The 9,406-nt window shown below is 44.7% G+C and overlaps 1 non-coding gene across 1 annotated transcript; it reads left to right on the plus strand.

Moving 5' to 3' along the window:
* Positions 1-8,802: 8,802 nt before the first annotated feature.
* LOC120252020 lies at positions 8,803-8,909 on the plus strand. Its single transcript, XR_005533573.1, has one exon. It is a non-coding gene; the product is annotated as a small nucleolar RNA R71 (small nucleolar RNA).
* The last annotated feature ends 497 nt before the right edge of the window (positions 8,910-9,406 follow it).

Consider the following 9,406-nt stretch of genomic DNA (forward strand, 5'->3'; position numbering starts at 1 on the left):
GATGCTAAAATCACTTCAACGCTTCACTCCATTGCACTCGCAATTAAGCCCCAGCGGAAGGTCATCCCTTAGCCCATTCACTCTACTATGACCGCAAAGAACTCGAGGAATTGGAGGTAGAATAAATCATACCGGAGGGGAAAGGGGACGCTCCGCTACCTCTCGACTCACCCTCTTGACCCTCTCCAATCTAGCTTTGTCTAACTCTCGTGGTGTGTCACTCACTCACAAGGGTTACCAACAAGAACTCTTAACCCTAGTGTTACTCTAAGGGAGTATTCATACAATCAATGCATTCAAGATTGGAACTCAATAAAAACATCAATTAGTGAAAGCGTAATAACAAGGTTCAATGAAACGAATACATCCTAGGTTTCACAATCCAAGTACCCACTAGGGGTTTTAGCTCTCCATGGAGCTAATTGCAATAAATGAAATCGAATGTAAAAGCAATAAATCCATAGAAAACCCCCTCGATAGTTGTGACAATAGTCTTGTGGAGAGTCCTCTACTCGTCCAAAGGTCCCTTTGTCCGGCCTAGGATACACCTTGCCGAATCGGTGCCGACGAAAGCTCTCCCACTAACCTTCTTCCAAATAGAGCGTGATGTCAGAGTGGTAGAACCTCTCCCAATCCCTAGCCAATACCTCTCAAAACCCTAACCGCAGTCCTCTCTCAAGTTGGGGAAAAGATGGAGAAAAGAATATTGAAATCGGGGCTGAAATCGGCCTTAAAAAGGGCTGGAATCGGGAATCCACACGCCCATGTGAATATTTCACACGGCCCGTGTGGAATTAACGCACGGGCATGTGGAATTTCCACACGCCCGTGTGGCTTCTCTGGATGACTCCTTCTTCGGCCGGCTGTGAACAGTACCTGTTATAGTACTAGTCTGAAACACTCCCGAAACCATGCTTTCATCGAGGTAACGTAAACGGGCACATGTTTATGTCGTAGATCGCTTTGCTTCTTCAATGAACGGCCGCGTTGGTGGAGATCTTGCTATACATGCACAAGTCGGAATGCTTGAATGTGACTGCCCTTGTGCCCCTCCAAATCGTTGTGCTAAATTGAATACGAGGAGGTTGGCACACATTCCCGCATTTCGAGCCTGACTTATGTCTTCGCGTTTGAACCTTCTCAAGATTTCCTCCAAATGGTATATTTATGATCCACATTGGCTTCTTTCTCTAATACTCGGCCTCACAACCCTATCTGCATGAAAGTAACATAAATACACACATATTAGCGTTAAAACCCGATAAAAGTAATGCTCATCATAAGGAAAGAACACTTCGTATTCTTATCACACAAGCACTTATCAAACTCCCCCACACTTAAGCTTTTGCTTGTCCTCAAGCAAAAATTAAAACATTAGATGCATAGATGAATGAAATATTAGAAGTGCTTGGCCTTAGGTTCACCAAAGCATGCAAAGAGAATATTCTACAAGTAAGGGGAATTTCAACACTAAATACGAAAAATCAATGCTCTAGCTAAAACTTAAATAAAAAAGGAGAACAAACCCGAAATCGTGTAAGTGTGTGATCTCACTCAATTCAACCCAAAGTATACTCCTCAAACTTCTATGTATAAGGGACTTATTTATCTACGAAAGGTAACAAAAATTCAAAAATGGTAGCAGCTTCACACATCCTCTAAGGTACCCCTTTCCAAAGCGGCCGCTAAGGTGGCTTTCACACTTTCGAGGTGGTAGCTCTTTCTACTAGGGTGGCAGCTTTCACACATCCCATGAGATAGCTCTTTCTCTCATTAGGGCATAACTAGTATCTGACTTATGAGAGTAGCTTCATACATTATAGGTGGTAGCTCTTTCCACCCAACAAGCACAACTAAACAACAAAACTATTTTGTTCTTTCTTTTCATTTTTCCATTTTTCTCAGAAAAATAACATAAGAAACAAAACTAAAACCAGTCCCTTTAACATCAAACTTGAGTTTCCAAAAGAGTTTAAAGAATGAGTAGTGCATAAGTGTTAATCGGGCAAAAATTCCTAAAAAGTCAAGCAAAAACTAGAGCATGAAGACATTCAATGTTAAAAATTCTCCTAAACCCAAGAATATAATCATTGCAACTAAGGTGAACCGCCATTGGCTATGTGAGCATGTATATCAATCAAAATTAATATAAAAAAGATGTGTGCACCATGAAACTCCCCCCACACTTAAGTTGTACATTATCCCCAATGTACACATGCAAGCCCACTCATGATGTATATAAATCAAGAATAAATGCGGGAGAAGCAATCAAAACAATACTCCCCTGACTCCTAGTGTTGCATTTGATGGAGCTAATTCATTGGGAGTGATGTTCCAACGGGTTGTGAAGCACACACGGCCAAGTGCCGAAGCACCTTGGCCGTGTCTATGACAAGTTCTCAATTCCCATGATAACAAGACCATTTGCACACATACACGAGGGGGTTCAGTAAAGCTAAACAAAAATAGCTCGAGTAAATAAAAGATAGAGAAATGAATACAACTCGAGACAACAAAATGAAAAATAAACTCAGAAGAAAAATCCTTTCTAACTATACAAGTCCAAAATAAAATACAAATAAAGAAATGAAAATAAAATCAAGTGTCGGTGCCGCACTCTGGCTCCTCTGCTGGATAATCGAATGGTGCTGGTGGATCTGGTGAGGATGATGCAGGAGGTGCCTGAGAGGTGCGGGATCACAGCACAAATGGTGAGGTAACATCTCTCTAGAGGATCTGCTGTAGAACGCCAAAGCGCGCCATGAACTCTGTGAACTGTGTGGCCTGCGTCGCACGAACCTCTGCTATCTCTGCTCATGTATAAGCAATCTCGGTCCGTATCACCCCCACAGCACTCTCGAGCCTCTCAAAATGATCATGGGCTTGAGATGGTGAAAACCTGCGTACTGGGGGTGGATCCTCTGTCACAGGAGATGCGTCGGTCTCCATCGGCATCGGCTGAGGCTCGGAGCAGGCTAAGAAGCCCCGGCATCGTCTCGCTCAACCTCAGCTATCTCTAGAGCTGGAATAATCAGAGCATATACTCCTAACTGAACTCTCCGTACCATCCCCATCAACCACAGTGTCTCCATGCCCAGGGGAGCAGATATAGTCACCTTCTCGGCCCCTCTGATCACGTCGAGTAAACCCATACCGACGACTAGTCTCGTGATATAGGGGCCTGAGAAAATCACTCCAAGTCTGGCATACTACCCCTGATGTCGAAAATACTCTACCAGGATATGCCCTAAATGTATCAGTATGCGCCGCACTATAAAGTACAAATATAAAAGCTCCTGTCGGCTAAGCACACTAGTATTGTCGCCTTACATGCTCACTGACCTGCTCAAAACAGTATGAATGTATCTGTGATTCGGGCGGGAGAGGCAAGTGGCCTTCAAAACACCGGGCTCATACTGCCCCTGTCTCTGTATAAGCCGCTCATACTCCTCTGTCTCTGTATAAGCCGCATCATATAACTCCATCAAGATCGCAAACTGAGTCACGCTCAAGCTATGATGCTGTCCGAGGGCTCTGAGCTGAATGGCACTGACGCTGTCGAAACTGGAATACGAGCGATCGAACTCAAACGAGGCTAGCACCTCGAGTGTCAGTGCGCGGACGACAGGATCTCTGATCGATAGTAAACGGTCCCAGCTACCAATGGCAAGCATATCCTCGATCTTGTTTACCATACCCTCTGCCGACTGAATCTCTTTGAATGTGCTCATGTCGGCAAATCTGGTCTGACCAAATTTGAGACTAGTCAGCCACTCAAACCTCGCCTGATGCTCGGGAATGGTAAAACTCATGCTCTCGGGCTCGGGGGATGGCTCACGCAGCCTTTTATCAGCTTGCTTCTTTGACCGAGTTGCCATTACCGACAAGGTGAGATGAAAACTTTGAATTGGCCGGAACACCAAGTAAAAATCCCTCCAAATTGGCAATACGAAGTCGGGAGAAAGTGTGAGTGTGCTTACAAATGAATGGTAAGTGTGAAAATGAGAAAAAACGATGATCCTTTTAAAAGGACTCGCGCTTCTTGGCGTTCTGTACATTCGCAGGGGCGTGCGGAAATTACCCACGCCCGTGCGCCTTCACAGGGGCGATTGTACGCCCTTGTGCGCTCTCAGGAAAAACACTCGTTGTCTCTGAATGCAACCGCACGGACGTGCGAAAAATACCCACGCCTGTGCGCCCGACCTACAGGGGCACCCGCACTCTCCTGTGACTTCTCTGTCCAACCGAGAAGAATCGCTAAGTGTTTCGCACGCCCGTGCGGAAATTCTACACGGGCGTGGACATTCACAATCCCAACTCACAGGGGCAGCCGAACACCCCTGTGTCTTCTCGGGATGGAGAGAGCTCGTTTGTAGAGATTCACACAGGCGTGCGGAAAATTTTCACGCCCGTGCGTTTTTCACAGGGTCACTCACTGGGGCGAGTCCATGCCCCTGTGTGCTCTCAGGATAATTTGCCAAGTCTCTGCAGGAAGGCGCACGCCCGTGCGAAAATTACCCACGGGCGTGTACCATCACAAGGTCGCTCACAGGGGCGTATCCACGCCCCTGTGTCGTCTCTGGATGAGCTCTGAACAAAAACGCAAGCCCGTGCGGTAATTCCACACGACCGTGTGTTTTCTCTGGACGCTTAGAAAACTTTTTAAGCACTGCAAAAAATTTCTGAACTCAACTATACACTCAGAGCTTGGTTTACAAGGCAACTTTAACTAGAGAAAACACGAAAAATAATCTCAAACGACCTAAACTTCGCCAAATCCACATGAAAACACACGATGACATTAAAAATCCACAAAAACACGGCAAAAGCATCTAAAAATCAAGACACCAACACTCAACACTTTATTCGCACAAAAATAAACTACAAGCTAAGAAAACAGCAAACACTTGGGTTGACTCCCAAGAAGCACTTGTTTTACGTCACTAAGCTTGACGTACCTTGTCTTACCTCACGGGGGCTCATAGATGATTGTTGCCCTCTTACCCATGGCTTGAAAACATAATGAACAAAGTCTCTTGAAGGTAGAGGGGGAGTTATCGGGCTTAGGACCACCTAGCAATAGTTTATCCAACTTGTTCGGTTCATGCACATCTCCAACAGCCTTAGAGTGTTTCCGGTGGCGTCTCCTCGCCCTCTACATCTTTCGAAGCACCTTCTTCAGGATTCCCAGAGTAGACGGTACTTCTTCCATCGAGCCAAGCATCATTACTTCTTCCATCGAGCCAAGCATCATTACTTCTTCCATCGAGCCAAGCATCATTACTTCTTCATTTTCCTCCTCTTGGTCGAACAAACCTTCATACGGGTCTAGATTGAACATTTTATGTATATATTCATCAACAATCTCATCAGTAGTGTCTAGAAAATACAAAGTATCATTGAAATCAAGAGAATGCCGCATGGCTTCAGGAAGGCGGTATGTGAGCTTTTCATCTCCAACTATCAAAGTTAGCTCCCCGCCATCTATGTCAATCAATGCCTTGGAAGTCCGCAAGAATGGCCTCCCAAGTATCAAGGGTACATCCGCATCCTTATCGACGTCTAGCACCACAAAATCTACAGGAAATATGTACTTGTCCACCTTGACAAGCACATCTTTGATGATACCCCTCGGATGTCTCACCGTTCGGTCCGCCAATTGCAAAGTCATCCAAGTAGGCCGAGGCTCGCCCAAGCCTAGCTTCTAAAGAAAGTGTATGGCATGACGTTGATACTGGCCCCTGAGTCCGCCAATGCCATTTCTTCACCTAAATTGCCAATGTTGCACGGAATGATGAAGCTTCCTGGGTCTTTCCTCTTATTTGGCATGTTCTTTTGCAAAACCGCCGAGCAAGAAGCATCTAAGATCACTAAAGTACTCTCCTCTAACTTCCTCTTGTTAGTCAACAAGTCCTTCAAGAATGTTGCATACTTAAGCATTTGAGACAATGCCTCAATAAAAGTAATGTTGATGTGTGACACGTCCAAATATGCGTGTAAACCGCAAGTGCACGGGTGTCAAAGTAATAATACGCTGGTGAGAGGGTAGTCGAATCCTTAGGGAATAGTGCTTAGAACCACCAAGATTGCTATTTAACTAGAATGAAAATATGTTGAAAGTGATGTGGAAACAAACTCAATGCAAATAAAAATAAGAAAAGATAAAAGAGGTGTAAGTAAAAGATAGGATAGGCAATCGACGATAAATCGGGTACCCAGATATTGCTCCGCCTACGACAATCATTTCAAGTGCAAGAACCCTCTATTATGCTTCCTAATCAATGCAAGTGAGTCGTGGAAATCCTTAATTACATAGTCCCAAATCTAAGGTCAACTATGCCTAACTCTATACATGTTCCGGAGGAGAGATTGAATAACCTCTCAACCTCGCACTCGCATAGAATTGCAATAAGTTCTAGGGATTCCAAGTGATAAATCTCTTCCTAATTGTAGACCTAACCCTTTGGTCCAGGTGGAAGGTCCCTAACCACAATTAAGCCCTAGATACTAAGATCACTTTTGCGCTTCACTCCGTTGCACCCGCAACTAAGCCCTAGTGGAAGGTCATCCCTTAGATCATTCACTCTATTGTGGCTACAAAGAACTCGAGGAACGGAGGTAGAATCTAACACATCGGAGGGGAAAGGGGACGCTCCTGTACCTCTCGACTCACCCTCTCAACCCTCTTCAACCTAGCTTTGTCTAACACTCGTGGTGTGTCACTCACTCACAAGGTTACCAACAAGAACTCTCAACCCTAGTGTTACTCTATGGGAGTATTCACATAATCAATCATTCAAAGTTGGAACTCACAATAAACATCAATTAATTAAAAGCATAATAAAGAGATTAAAAGAAATGAATACATCCTAGGGTTCACAAATACCCAAGTACCCACTAGAGGTTTAGCTCTCCATGGAACAAAATACAATAGATAATGAAATCAAAAGTATAGAGATGTAATCCATGAATGAAAACCCCATTGTGTTCGTGTCGAAGGTCTTGTGGATCGGCCGCATCTTTTTCAAAAGTCCTCTCGTCAAACCTAGGACACACCTCGCCGGATCGGTGCCGACGAAAGCTCCCCCAATAGCTCTCTTACGAAGGAAACGCGGTGTCGAAGGCCGTCAAACCTCTCCAAAGCCTTGCCAAAACCTCTCCAAACCCTAGCCGTCGGCGCCTCCAAAGATGGGGAAAGGTGGAAGAAAAGATAGGGGAAAAAATGGAGAAATCGGGGCTGAATCGGCTTTAAATAGGGCTGGAATCGGGGATCCACACGCCCCTGTGGATTTTTCATACGGGCGTGTGGGATTCTCTGTTCTGCAGTTTTCTCGGCCGGTTGTAAACAGTGCTGCTATAGTACTTTACTGCAGTACTTTGCTACACTGCTCTGCTACAGTATCCGACCTGAAATACTTCCCGAATCCATACTTTCATCGAGATAATGCAAACGGGCACACGTTCACGTCGTGGATCGCTTTGCTTCTTCAATGATGGAAAAAGTTGGTGAAGATCTTGTTCTATTTGCATAAGTCGGAATGCTTGAGTATGACTGCCCTTGTGTCCCTCCAAATGGTTGTGCTAACTCAAATACGAGGAGGTTGGCACACACTCTATCATCTCACACCCGACCTATGTCTTCGCGTTTGAACCTTAGCAAGATTTCCTCCAAAATCGATGCATTGTGATCCACATTGGCTTTTTTCCTTCATAATCGGTCTCACAACCCTACCTGCATAAAAGTAACATAAAAACACACATATTAGTGTAAAAAACCCGAGAAAGGTAATGCTTAACATAAGGAAAAAATGCTTCGCATTCATATCGCACAAGCACTTATCAATGTGGTGTTGCTTGAACAAACTCAGGAACTTCTTGTATTGGTCATCCCCTTGGTAATTCTTCAATCAAGAGAGATATGGGATTCTTGGCTTGACAGGTAGGGGTACCACATCCTTCTCTTTGCTTGTTCCCTCTTCAACCTCTATAACCTTGGGTGCGTGTTCATTAGGCTTCTTACTCGGAAACCTACCTTTAACCTCACGACCACTTCTCAAAGTGATCGCCTTCACATGCTCTCTAGGATTGGTCTAAGTATTGCTTGGCAAGCTTCCTTGTGATCTCTCCGATAGAGACTTCACAATTTGCCCCACTTGATTCTTAAGGTTGTGCAAAGAAGCGGTGTGGTTGCGAAGTGTAGCCTCAACTGATTGAAACCTTGTATCCGATGATTGCACAAATCTAGTCAAGACCTTCTCCAAATCGGTCATTTGGTCTCCAAACCAGAAACTCAGTTCTCCATGTTTGGGGCTTGTTGTTATTGGAAACCCGGTGGCCCATGGCCTTTTGTGGAACTTGGTTACTCCACGAGAAATTAGGATGATTCTTCCAACCCGGTATGGATTCCCTTGATTCTTCATCGTATTACCCACAAAATCAACATTCTCGACTGAAGATGCATCGCCAATGGAGATCGAGCAATCAGAGGAAGCATGTCCTCCACCACACCCGGTGCAAGTAGTCATGGCCGCCACTCTATTTGAACTTAGAACATCTAACTTCTTACTTAATGATTCCACTTGAGCCGCCAATGAAGTTACTACATCTATCTCATGAAGCCCGGCCACCTTCTTCTTCTCTCTAGTATTCCATTGGTAGCTATTTAACTCCATTTCTTCAATTAGTTGATGGGCCTCACCGGGGGTCTTGCTACCTAAGGTATCTCCTACTGCCGCATCCAAGAGTTGCCTTGTGCTCGGATTCAACCCATTGTAAAAGGTCTAAACAATCATCCACTCTAGGAATCCGTGTTGCGGGCACTTTCTCAGGAGCTCCTTGAACCTTTCCCACGTCTCAAATAGAGACTCCAATTCCGACTGTACAAAGGATGAGATCTCATTCCTAAGCTTTGCAGATTTTTCGGGAGAAAAATAACGGGCAAGAAAAGCTTCTACCATCTCCTCCTATGTGGTAATTGATGCTTTAGGTAATAAGTGTAGCCACTGATTCGCTCTCCCCTTTAAGGAAAATGGGAAGGCTCTCAACTTGATGGCATCATCCGTCACCCCGTTTATCTTGAGCATATCACACACCTCGAGAAAATTCTCTATATGACTGTTTGGATCATTATCAGCCACACCATTAAACTGTGCAGATTGCTGCAACATGTGGATGAATGCCGGCTTCAGCTCGAAGTTCTGAGCTGTAATCGGGTGACGCACAATACTCGATTGTGTCCCCAATACTGAAGGTCTGGCATAATCGAATAATGTTCTCTGTTGCTCATTTTGTTCCGCCATATTATCCAATCCTTCAACTTCCAAATCAGCTAGATTAGACTGTTCTTGCACAGGTTCTTTACCTTTTCTTCTAAGTGTATGTTCGAGCTCAGGATCTCCTTCAACCA

The sequence above is a fragment of the Dioscorea cayenensis genome, chromosome 20, assembly GCF_009730915.1.
Source record: "Dioscorea cayenensis subsp. rotundata cultivar TDr96_F1 chromosome 20, TDr96_F1_v2_PseudoChromosome.rev07_lg8_w22 25.fasta, whole genome shotgun sequence".
Classification (NCBI taxonomy): Eukaryota; Viridiplantae; Streptophyta; class Magnoliopsida; order Dioscoreales; family Dioscoreaceae; genus Dioscorea; species Dioscorea cayenensis.